Genomic DNA, 13,051 nt, shown 5'->3' with positions numbered 1-13,051 from the left:
GTGTAGATACATAATGACACTGGCATAACTAGAGTTCCTGCAGGTGCAGCACAGGCTGGCAGCTAAAATGTGTCTCTGTTTTCTGCCTGCACAGCAGCCACTCAGTCGATTGTGCAGCTCATCACATTTGTTACTCTGGTATGGGTTGTAAGCACAAAAATATGCCAGAGTAAATTGTTCAGGTGTCGCCTGTGCCTGTAAAATGCCGGTCAACCTTTGAAAATAAACTGGAAAGCAGGCAATGTATAGAAAGCCATTTCTTTGACGGATGTTAGCTGCAGGGGGAGGATAAAACAGGCCCTTACCTGTAACTGCGTAGGGTAATCATTCCTGTAAGTGAAACTTCTGTAATCACACAAAGACCTGAACACTGTGAAGGCAAAATCAAAATGCTAGCAGACAAGTTGTCCTCCAGTTTATTAGGGTTCCTTCCCAGGAGGGCTACATTCAATTATGTTTTCCAGTGTTTTGCCAAAAGAGCTTCACAGTTAAGCCAGCTGAGTTTGCATTCAGATTTTCTACTTTAAGTTACAAATGTCTTGCTTTTCAAAGCTTTCCAGCTGACCTGAAGTGTCATGCCAACACTACTACAGCTAATTGAATATATATCTCATTTGTCATTTTTGCAGCTTTACGGACCATTTCCTCATTAAAAAAGGTGAGTGTTTGCACAGAAGCAGACAGGAGAATTAAGCAGCAGGAAAATCTCTGTGACATGACGTCTTTTTCTTTTGTTTTTGAGCTTGGCAGCTGGATACTTCTGTTAACTCATGTTTATCTTGCACTAATGCAATAATTGGGAAATGACTACTTTGCTTCAGCAGAAGTACCCTGCAGTTTAGTGCGAGAAACTCTATTTGCCTCGAGGCTGTGCTCTATCCTGTGTTTATGGTGTCGTTTGTATATATATCCCTATAAAATCTGAAGAGACACTTGTAATGGTTATCAGCAAAGCACAATTCTGCAAGGATTCAGGAGGGTAAAAATCTCAGATAATTCATAGCTAATCAGTGCACATACCTTAGATTCTGGAGTTCAGCTATTTGGGTTCTCAACGAGGGGTACCATTTTCCATTGCAGTTTCTTTCTACTAAAGAAAACGATTACTTACACACATTTCAAAGGGAACCTGAATGTTTTTCTAGTGCATTGCAGAAACCAGTGCAGACACCAAATATTAGCATTATGCTTCATGTTGCTTTGTGAATTATAATCCCTTGAACCATCCTGCTCATACAAACAGTTGTAGCAAAATTCTTCGTAAGGCAAAGTACACATTGGAACTGGGCAGAGTTAGTGCATGGGCCTGAACATTAAATAAGTTTATTGAGATAGAGCAATATTGCTGTTCAATAAAGTTTATTGAAGTAGAAAATAAGTTGTCTCAGCACTTTTTTAAAACGACCCTGGATGTAAGCTAATTCCCATACAACACTTGCAATATTGACTCCCATCTCTCATTTCCCAGATTTCATAGATTTCATATGCTCCAAATGACATTTTAAGCATTTTCTTTCTGAAAAGTAAAAATACTTTAGCAAAAAGGGGTGAAAAAATTAAGTATTACTGCTGTAATATTAAATGCTATGTATTAGGAACCTAACTTTCTGTTGCACTGGCTTATGAAAATGACACCAAAGAGTCAGTGTCCCCTGTATTGAACAGTCTTATTGTATTTGTCAAGAGAAATGCTTTGATCCACGAGGAACTTTTCTGAGTGTGCCCCTCTGGGTCAGTATTGATGTGGTATGCAGATATTTGGAGATACTTAATGAACAGAAGCATGATCAAAGAGGAGGGAATGGCCTAAGACTGCCCTCGGTAGGAGATCAGGTCTTTGAAGAGGCTTACAGGGCTAAAAGGTGTTCCTGGTATGTTCAAAAGAGCAGGTGTGCCCAGTGTCTTTGAGAGGAGAGTGAAGAGACGGTGAAAACACTAGTTTTGATTCTGCCACGGCCTTGCCTTTCTGGTCAGTGAAGAAATTGAGCAAAACAGACTGACAGAATTTCCTGCCTCAATACCCAAAACCAACTAGATACCTCTGGTTCTGACAAAAAAACCCTCCTGCCCAGAGGTTCTGAGCTCCTCCAGATCTACAGCTTTTGCTCTTGTTGGCCTCAAAGCAGCTGTGACAGATAACTGGGTAGGGCTGCCCAAAGGGTCAGTCTTCTGCCTCTTGGAATCACTGTCAACATTACATTTCTAGGCAAGCAAAATGTTGAGTCTTTGTGACTGAACAGCATGATTTGAAAAATATACTAATTGTTTTATTGGTTCTTTAATTTCTTGCGGGTGCAGACACACTATTTTCAGTGATCCCTTTGGTCAACCCCGCTATCCAAGGGACAGATTTGCAGACTGAAATATTCACATTTGATGAGGTATATTGAGCGAAGGCCTGCATGTGCTGATCTGGATATATCACAGAGTATGTATTGAAGCCTATCTGCCAGCTACAAAAGAAAAGATTTTTGTAATTATTGCAGTACTATTGCCAAAGGAGATAAAAGGGTCATGTCAGATTCCAAGTCTCTTCTGGGCAGGCTCAGATGACTTTTTGGCATCTAATTCAGAGTTCACCCTGTTTGAAGCAATAAACATGTGGTAGGACTCTCTGGAAATAAGCTGGACTTTGGAAATAGCTGTGTTATTACCTAAGTATTTGCAAGCAAGCTCTATGTCCACAGCTGGGAGTTGTTCCTGTCAGCTCACACAGACGACTTGCAGATTCTACTTTGCTTCACCTGTTTCACTCCCTGTAACATGCAAAACTCCCTGGGGTAGAGTTTGCACTCTGGGGTTTTTCACAGTCCTCTTCTTTGCATGTCTTTTCTAAAAGCAAAGAGTTGCTTTGCTGGAAATATTGAGGTATTTTGGTCTCTTATCCAGCGTTCAGGAAGTATTTGCTTCTGTAAAATGACAGTGACAGAAAAAAATCCTCCCTCTTAAAAGAGAACTCTCAAGTTGTCTAGTGAGGCTTTTTGGATCCTTAAGTGGGCTTTGATTTTGAAACAACCAATAAACTGCCTGTGGGTTGCCATTATGGAGCTAGTAGTGGAAATATTTACCAGAGTATTTCTATAGTAATGTAAACATCAGATAAGACTGAAGTGTTGGTGTAGGTAAGGCTGGGTTAGGAATGAGAAGCCTGGGTGGTTGTGACAGCTGAACTGATCCTCTTGGCCATTTTCATTTCTCTAAGCTGTTCTGCTGAGGCTTGTCAAGCCCTAGTGATCACCTCATATTGAGGATGCTCAGCAAACCAGCACTGGTAATCTGGAGAGAGACTATTCTAGTGGCAGGATTAGGCTGGGAGGTGCCTTGGATTTATGTGTCCAGGTGAGTATGGGGACAAAGAAAGACAGATCACTAGGCACCAGTGATGGGGCACGCAGGAAAGGAAACTTCAAAGGTAGATGCTGAAATTCTTTTGAGATTGTTTTTAATAAGCATTTTTATCAAAGCTTTATTGTTAAAAGTAAGTTCTAACAATAGATCATTAATTGTTTTACCAATTGCCTTTGATAGGAGCACAGAAAAAAAAGACAATAAAGATTTTTTTGTGTGCAGATATACAGTTTCTGAGGTCTGTGTGTAAGATAACATTCTCTAAAACACTGGGCTTTATTTCAGTGTCCAGATATAACATTCTTATGTGTTCTGGCCCACTGTGACAGATACTATATTGTTTTGGAGAAAGCAAGTCTGTTACAATGGAATGGGATAGGGGATGGCATTGATTTACACATATGCATAGTGAAGTATGGGCAGTATTTGATTGCTTGTGAGCAACTCACTTGAAATCAGAGCACTGCAAGCTTTGGTCACATAAATTCCCTGTCTGATTCACATCCAATATCTGTCTGCAATATCAAACTCAATCAAGAAGGGAGGGCAAAGTGCTTGTCTTTTGGGTTTGTTAGGGTTTTTTTTTGGTTGGTTGGTTGGTGGTGGTTTTTTTTTTTGGGGGGGGGCGGGTTTAATCACTTTTGATCAATCTCAATATATTTCAAATCTGCTTACCATGATATCTTTCAACAGTCCAGGAACTGAATAGGAAACATAATTCAGATTGGAGACTTTACATAAAGAACAGAAAAAAATCACTGTAGTCTTCTTCTGTCAAAATATTTTCATTATGGTTAACTAGGTAGAACCTAATCTTTGTATAGTCAAATACTGTACCCAAGAGGCAGCCTCTGCCTTGCTTTTGGTATGTTACACCACAAGTTTTGTTTCCTTATTCTTCAAGGACATATATTTCTTACAATATGTTCTAGGACTATATGTAGGGTATTGGGAGGCATTCTGCTTTCCACATAGATCAGTGTGGCTGTGCTAAGTGGTGAACGTGGATAGCCATGCTGGAAGCCCTGCCTGAGGACTGTGGTGTGGACTTACCTAATGTCAGCCAGAGGCCATCACTCAATGGCCCAGAAAAGATGAGAATGTCCCCTGCAGGTGAAAGACCAGTTTTTACCTTGGCAAGCCCTGCAGATCATCAGGACACAGTGTGTGTTCTCATTCAGCTGGAGACAAAAGCTGTTAGGGGAAGTAATATCATGTATTAAAGCAACTGGTATATCTGAAAAAAAAAAAAATGACAAGCTTTGGGAATCAGTGTCTGTTCATCAGATATCACAATTATAAAAATCCAAGCTAAGAATACCTGAAAATCTTGTTCTCAAGGACTGCATGAAGAGCTCCTCCAAACCTTGTGTAATTACTTGAATGCCTTGAAATTGGTCATACTTTGATGATACAGAGCGTAAAGATTCAACTCTGTGAAATTTCCACTAGACATATTTCACCATCACCTTACCTTCCCCTCCTATTCCCCAAGAAGCTCAAGACATTCATCATGGCTCAAAGCAAAAATACTTAATTTCTTAATATGCAGAGTTTGGAAGATGCCTAGACTAGAAGCTCGTCAGAGCACTCAGCTGTTTAATGCTCTCCCAGGTGACACATGCCTCTCACAGCCCTTTGAAAAAACAAGATTTGCTCTTCAAAGCTTATGTTGTGGATTAGCCATGGGCTTGAATTTCAGGCATAGGAAAACTGCATGAAAAAGAGAGGGGCTACATATTCAGGGGGTGGTAGAGAAGGAAAAGAGGGAGGCAAACCAATCTTTAACATGGAGTATGTTGCAATAACCACTGTAATGCTGTCAGGTATTAGATGAGATTTGATTAGAGGAGACAGACATAATTTCTTTTCCCTTGCTGGTACTGTCAAACTGCAACATTTCAATATGTGACCTTGATCACACTGTGCTATAGTAAGGTGTTTCAGTGCTGAGGAACCATTTGTCATCTAATGTCACTTAGGTAGAGCGGCTTTCCCATGAACTTCAGGAACATGCCATCAGGAAAAAACTTTCACACAGAGCTGTAACTTTGCTGGGAGTTATACCAGTGGTCTCCTAACTCAGTTATGCTCAGTCTCTGTGCAACAGCTACCTGTAGGTAAACTTCCTACTGAATGAGTGTTGCCTATCAGAAGGTAGAAATCCCTTGCTTGTATGAATATGATGTCATCTAAAACTATACTTTTTCCAGACACTCCTGAACATATTCTTCTGTCAGAGATCACAGGAAGCAGATCTGTGTGTTCTGCTTCTAACAGAAGAAACACACTGTTGCCCCTGTAAGAGGCACTCGAGAGATTTTGGAGTAATACACACTGGATTTCTCTGAGTTCAGATGTATACAGTACATGTTGGAATGTGCTTGCTTTCCATCCCGTGCTTCTGAGAGGGATGTAAAACACCCAAAGAAACTTGCGTAACAACAGTGGCTTTCAGCATCTGTCCAGCAAACCAGACCAGTGGTCACAATGCCACTTCCTAACGGAATGGAACCAAAGTGCACAAAAACATCCTTCTGCACTTATTCCTGTGGGACCGAGTAAAGATGTCACTGACAGTTACCTTACCACTATGTTTCCTGCCTTTTATATGTTGGAGTATTCTGCATCTTACCTCCATCTTTCCTGATTTGTAGAAGTGTGGGTTTGGCTCAGGAGATACACTGAAGTAGCAAAAGCTGCCCGTGGCCCCTCTTTTCTCTTTGAACCACCTGAGTATTCGGAAAGCACGAGCAAGTGGACTTCCGTGTCCACTATATATTATATATATATAATGCAGAAGGTCTGCTAATTCACTTGATTCATTTCAGTATATTTCTGAATTTATGGATTCAGATATGAATATTCTGTCCTTTCTGTGAGGCTGCTAAGGCTGGAAATGGGCATGTTTTCCCTTATTCTTTATTTTTGACAGAGAAGAATAAACATACTGAAATACTGTAACCATGGAAAGAACATGGGTTCTTGTCTGCATCTGGTCTCTCCTAGTTGTCCCTCTACCAGGGAAGATGAAACAATTCATTTCACATCCACACCCCCAGCCTCCCACCATTTTTCTTCTACCCTTTAAAGGGATAAATCTTCTTCACTTAGTCTGCAGTAAAGTTAGAGTCAATTACAATCTGTCTATTCATGCGAGTGCAACCCTTTGAAAATATGAAGTGCTGTAAGTGCTGAGTGATTTCACACTCCTTTTGAATGAACACAGTCTTTTCTGCTGATCTATAAAGATCATGTTTCTGTTGGTCATAGTGGACGAAAACCAACATTTTTCAGCACCAGCAGTATGTGAATAAAGATACATGTGCTACCACAAAAATCTTAATGCTTAAAAATAAGTAGCAAATTTATAATACAGGATAAAAATATGTGCTTCTGTGGTTTTTTGATGGTTTAGAATGAGTTTTCCCCTGAAATAATTAAAATTCTATTCTGGATTGAATTTGTGAACACAGCACCTGTAAAATTTATTCTATTTTGTGTATTAAATTTGTGGAAAAAAGATTACTTTGTTCACCTTACTTTTGATTTTTGACCTCAATCATCATATGTCTTTACAGAATCATACTCTGATAGTCCTATTTAGGACAGACTTTACCTCCAGGAGGACAGAAGGGACTACAAACCCAGTCTGATTATCTGTCCTGTCCAATATAACCTCAACCTATTATCTTGGGCTTCCTCAGCTTTCTATTTCCCCTGGATCCTCACCTCTGTTCTAATTGTTTGAAATGCTGTAAGGCTGCTGTCTCATTTTCAACCAGGAGATTTAAAGTATAATCTGAAAAACTTATCACCTCCCCTAGTGGTTCCTACCTGTGGGGAATTCAGTTGAAGTTGGATCTGGATATAAACCAGGTACGCTTTTATTTTTACTGAACTACAAGGCTCTTCAAAAATAAAAAAACCACTTATATTTAGATCCCAATAAATAAACTTAGCGTGGCAGGTCTGCTTAATGTGTGCCAGAAAACAGCTAAGAAATAGAAAGGCTTTGAGTTTTAAATCAATAATGTTTTTTTCCAAGCCAGTAATCATAAGACAAGATGAAACATTAAGTATCTCTTTCAGGACCATATAGGATTCATTCTGCACATCATCCATCTTTTACCTCACATAAAAAAAAGATAGTTGCACAAGGCAGATCCAGAATGCTTATGGGCACTCCAGCCTACAAAAATTAAATCAAAATAATATCTCTAGTCATTTTGAACTTATTTGAACAATCAGGATAAAAATGAGGCATGTACAGAGGCAAATTTGTGTGTATGGTAGTGGACAGAGTGGGGTGGAATCAAATTTTTGTGTATGGATATGGAGGGGTGGAATCATATTATTGATGAATCCACATCAACCCTGGTAAGCTGTATTTTTGGAGAGGACTGCTTTATAGAAGTAGACTTTCATTCTTAACTCCAAATTTTTCATCTTTGAAAAAGTTTTACTTTGCCTTAACAAACAGGCTGGCAACTAGAATGGTCTAGTATTTTAGATCTCTAAAGGCTTTTTTTGCATGATTCTCCCTGTATTACTGGAGATCCAAAATGAAACAAACTTGAAAACTGGCATCAGGTAAATACGAGGCAAATTCTAGGTAAAGGCATCTTCAGTAACATTATAAATCCCATTTGCCAATTTGAATTTTGTTTATTAAATGCTCTGGCACAGTTTTCTATATAATGCTGACTTGGTACTGTGGTTTGCTGAGGTTGAATACATGTAATTGGAGGACTGTCTTGTAAGCACTTATTTACTTATTACAGGGAAATCTACTTGAAAATCTCAGTGGCCATTTGTAGGCCTAGGTATCCACCTTGCCATACCATCTGTGCTCACTCTGGAACCTGCAAAATCTGAAATATTTGAGGTAGTGTGGCACAGATAAGGCTGGATATGTGAATCTGTATCTGAACATCAAGGAGCTCAGTGTAGGTTAATTTGCCTATTTAGAATCAGGATGAATGAAACTACTCTGAAGTTTTTGCTGCTTCTGAGACCCACGTAAGATGTATGAGCTGTTTGAGGCACACTCACCAGATGTAGTGCAAAAGGCATCACAATGACACTCACAAAACTGCAGCTTAAAAGGTAGATTAACTTAAAAATTATCTGCAAAACTGAAAAGGGTCTTTATATCTCAGTTTTTCCACCTGTACACAATCAAAAATATGTAACTATTATGTAAATTAGTGCTGGACACACGCATATATGAAATGCCTATTGAAGACCCTCATGGAGCCTCATGAATTTAAAGATGTATGTGGTGGGGTTCTACGGTTCATTTGTGACATTTTTGTATCACTTCTAATTAAGTGTAATGGCAATGATGAAATGAGAAAAATAATAGGTGAATGTGTTGGTAAAGAGGTTTTTTTAATTTTCTGAACACTGCAGCAAGCCATAATTTATTTCCAACATATGCTAAACTCATCTAAATTAGCATAAATAAGTTTAGAGATGCAAAATATAAGGACACAGTCAAGCAAAGATACAGATGCAAAATGAAACAAAACCTCTTTGGGCAGGAAAACCAAATCAGATGTGGCGAATTTACACTACAAAGAATTTAGTATCCCAGAGAAGTGTGACAAAGTGACATTTGTATTCCACTGACCACAATAGGGAGGGAATAGAATGAAAGGAGGAAATTTTGCATGTGCTGCACTTGCTCTTAATTGTTATTCCAACAAGTCAGGAGAATAAAAAACATCTAAAGCAAGTGCTCAGTTCTGTCAGGGGAATATGTACTTGAGTCTGCCTCCATCCAATTGCTTGGTAAACATCCTAGGAGAAAATCCCAAGTTGACATCCAGGCACTGAGCTCAGATGGCTGTTTTCAGAACTCTGGTTTCCATTACTATTATTAAATGTTTAATCCTCTATCTCATAGGTAATTACTCAAAGCATACTACAGGGTTTTCAAGTCCTTGGGTACAACCTGAGATTGGGAAATTTCTAGCCATTGCTAGCCTGCCTCTTGAAAAATGGAACTTATAACTCTGAAAGCAGTGATATCTGGGTCAGAAATCTTTTCCCAGCCAATAGCCCCATGAAATAAAGAGAACTGCTTTCAGACAGGGTGGGGAAGATCTGAAAGGCACACTGTCTGCTCATCTCTGAACCACTACCAGTCTTGCCTTTCTAACCCTACTGCAATTCATGAAACGGGCTGGAGTCTGGTGCAAAGACCAGTCAGACCCTGGTCCCAGATGTGCCGTGGGTCAAGGTCCCCAACATCAATCCATACTACTGTCACTCAATCATAAGACTATTTTTGAAAACACTAGAAAACAATAACAGTGGTTTTTGTTATAATTTTCCCTGAAAGTGATGGTACACTGTAATTATAACTTGGTGTCTAAACAAGAAGGGGTCAGTTATCATGGGATGTGTGTAAATGAATTAAAATTTGGACAGTACAGGTTTATGCACTGCAGTGAAATTAAGGTCTGGAATGCAATGGGCTTTCTAGTCCTGTCACAACTCATCTACTAGATATTAAAGACACAGGAAGAAAATGGACTGTGTTCAGTCTGGTTTCCCTTAAATCAGTATGTAACTTTTTTGACCCGTTCCTTTCTTCACCAAAGTACATGGAAGTTTTGCCATTGATTTCAGCAGCAGCCAGATCAAGACCTTTGAGATGAAATTTGTCATTACATGCACACTCTGCCACTAAGGTTAAGTGCACTTTCATCCTTTGATTGTTAAAAATCCATACTTTATTTGATGATTGTCTTTTAACAAAATCACTCTTCTGAGACCTTGCTGTGATGAATGTATATTTCTAATGTTATTAAGAACCTCAAAGAGTAGGTAAATTGGTTGTGTTTTTTCCAAACTCACTTCCATTTAAATCTGAAACCTGACTGCATTTTGCAATAGGGCAGACAGTATAAGCTGACATGAAAAAGATAAGCTTTGTAACGGAACAAATTTTAACTCTACATAGAATATAGTAAAGAAGGGAAAAAAGGAAAAAAGAAACTAAAAATGAATGTGTATGGATCTTTCTGAAAAGACAGAAACTTTTCCTTTCTCTCTGTCTCAGCATTTTAAAGGAAGATAATAACAATGTTATTCTGTTTTAGCAATTTCTTTCAGATAGCTTTTTGATTTTTCACAAAAAGAGAGAAGCAAATGTTTTTAAACAAAGTCAGTACAGTCACAAACTTGGCTTGTACTAGAATGCATAAAATGGTTTTACCTTTAGAGTTGTGCTTGCAAAGTGCAACTGGTGAGCAACAGAAACTCGAGTGCTTTGTGAAAGCCAACCACAGGAAAAATGTATTTATGTACACAGATGTTGGTCTTTTTTCCTTATTTGTTATCTGGAAATATCTATGATATGATCTCAATCTGAAATAAATGGAAACATAACAACAAAGCCAATGTCTAGAGGATACTGGAAAGGAATAGTTTTCTGGTGACCTTCCCTTTTGTGCCCTTTTTCTTCAAACAGAAGTTCTAGAAATTATATAGCTGCCTCGTGTGTTAATAATATTCATCTCACTGACTTGTGTTTATTTTGAAACTCCCTTTTACAAGCACAGTTTTTTTATAACCTGTTCCCCCCTCCATTTTAATAACATCCATGAGTAACCCTGAAAGATAACCCACAATCAGCAATTTATCCACTCACTTTTCTTTTATTCCCTTTGTGTAAATATCCACAAACACACAAGGGAATAAATTGTAAACTGCTTGTGAAAGTCTGACAGTCTTCATCTGGTAAAGATTCATGAAAGTCGAAACCATCTCTGCGTTTGAGAACAAATCAATAAACAAAACCCAGAATGCTCCATGTCTTTTCTATCACAGCATGGGGCAGCTGGAAAGGGAAGGCGCAGTTATATTTTTAAGACACTATTTCAGTATCAAGATAACTCTGAGATCACTACATGTGAAGAATGGCATGGACTTTGGTGTGGGCATACCAGGGCATTTTCTGACTATCCCTGCCCCTAGCCAATACTCCTCTGTGCCTTCCTGAGGACCCTGATGGACCATCTATGTCCAGTGATGCTGGGCTAAAATGGCCACTGGCCCTAGCTGTCCTGCAGCTGGAGGTACAACCCTCACAGTCCTGCTGCTGGACAGCATGGTATGAGTGCTTCCAAATATGTCTTGGATGATGTCATCTGCTCTGGCTCCTACTCCATTTAAGTAAGTCAGCCCTGACTGATTTTGCCTGGAATAGATTAGAGATTCCTCTTGTGATCCCTTCTTTGCTAGCAATGCTGGGAGGATAACCCTTGGCAGAGGTCAAAAATAAACAGTAAAGGAGCAGTAGTGTTTTCAGCTGGCAAACGGTTTGGAAAATGAACGTCTGCCTGTGGCTTTACGGACACTCTGGGAGCATTTAGATCAACAGTGGGAGGACTTTGGAGAGCGATTGTTGACAAATAATGCAAAATTAGGCCCAGTACAGAAGAGGTATGTGAAGAATTCTAACTTTTTGTAAAACATTATGTGTCCTTGAAATAGAATATCCTATAGAGGCCATTAAGCAAGATGTGAGCCATAAATCTCTTTGTACTCGTTCAACAAAATAATAGTGCGTTCATAAAGGAAGGGAAGGGGGATTTTGAGTACTCTGAAATGTCTTAAATTGTGGCATTCTTTTCACACATCTTGCATTTGGCATTGACAGAGAAATAATTTGACTGCTGTTAATAATGCTCCATGCCCCGTCTCTCATTCCAATGGAGGGAAAATATTTATTTTGCTGCTTGGAATGCAGAAATGGCTGAATTGTTCTCACATGTTTCTCTTATAGAGAAGTACTCTGTACCAGGTAGTACCACTACAAGGCAAAATGTATCTCAGGACTACTCTCACTGTGTCACAAGAAACTGAGCAAAATTTGCATCACGTGCAACAGGATTGAATTATAAATGCAATCTGCTGTGTGCACATTGTAACAACAAGAATCTCCCACCCTGTATTGGTTTCACTGTAAAATGAATGTGAAAAAGATTATAAACTTGCTCAATTTTCAGAGAAATATGTAGCAATTTATAAAACTGTTTTGAAATGAAGCTGAGTTGAACTTTCATCCCACCAAGACACGCTGGGTGGTTTCAGCTGTGTTCCTCTTTTATTTTTCCTGTTACAAGTCTGAAAATTCAAAATAATAGAGTTAGAAAAACACATTTGTCAAATGCACTGGCGAATATGCAAACAAGCCTACACACGCCTTTTGCCGACCGTGTCACCTTCTCTGTATCAAAATACACAAGGAAAATTAAACAGCTTTCAGATTTGTTTTAGGCTGGATAATTAGTGGTGAGGTGCTTGCCTGTGCTTTCAGAAGATTTGTAAGCACATCACCAGCTCAATTTGACTTGCTGTTACTGAAATATTTCAACAGTCCATCAAACTTTAGTAAGTGTTTCACAAATAGCAAATAACTCCGCCTTTGGAAAAAAAATAATCCATATTCCCTTTAGTATGTGTGCTATGACACTTTTAAAAACTAGACAAATATTTACTTGCTTTATCATTCAAACTTTGCCATTTGTTTAAAAGATGGAACTGTCTGTTGCTTTTGCACTTCCTTGGACCTTTCTGAAATGATTTAACTAACTATTAAAATCACTCAGAAGCAGTGACCAACACCTAGCTGAATGCATTTTCAGCACCAAATCAGGCGGTATTAGCAGCAGTGCCAGATTTCCCT

This window comes from Corvus brachyrhynchos, unplaced genomic scaffold (assembly GCF_000691975.1).
Source record: "Corvus brachyrhynchos isolate BGI_N302 unplaced genomic scaffold, ASM69197v1 scaffold53, whole genome shotgun sequence".
NCBI classification, from domain to species: domain Eukaryota; kingdom Metazoa; phylum Chordata; class Aves; order Passeriformes; family Corvidae; genus Corvus; species Corvus brachyrhynchos.
This window is presented reverse-complemented; position numbering follows the sequence as displayed.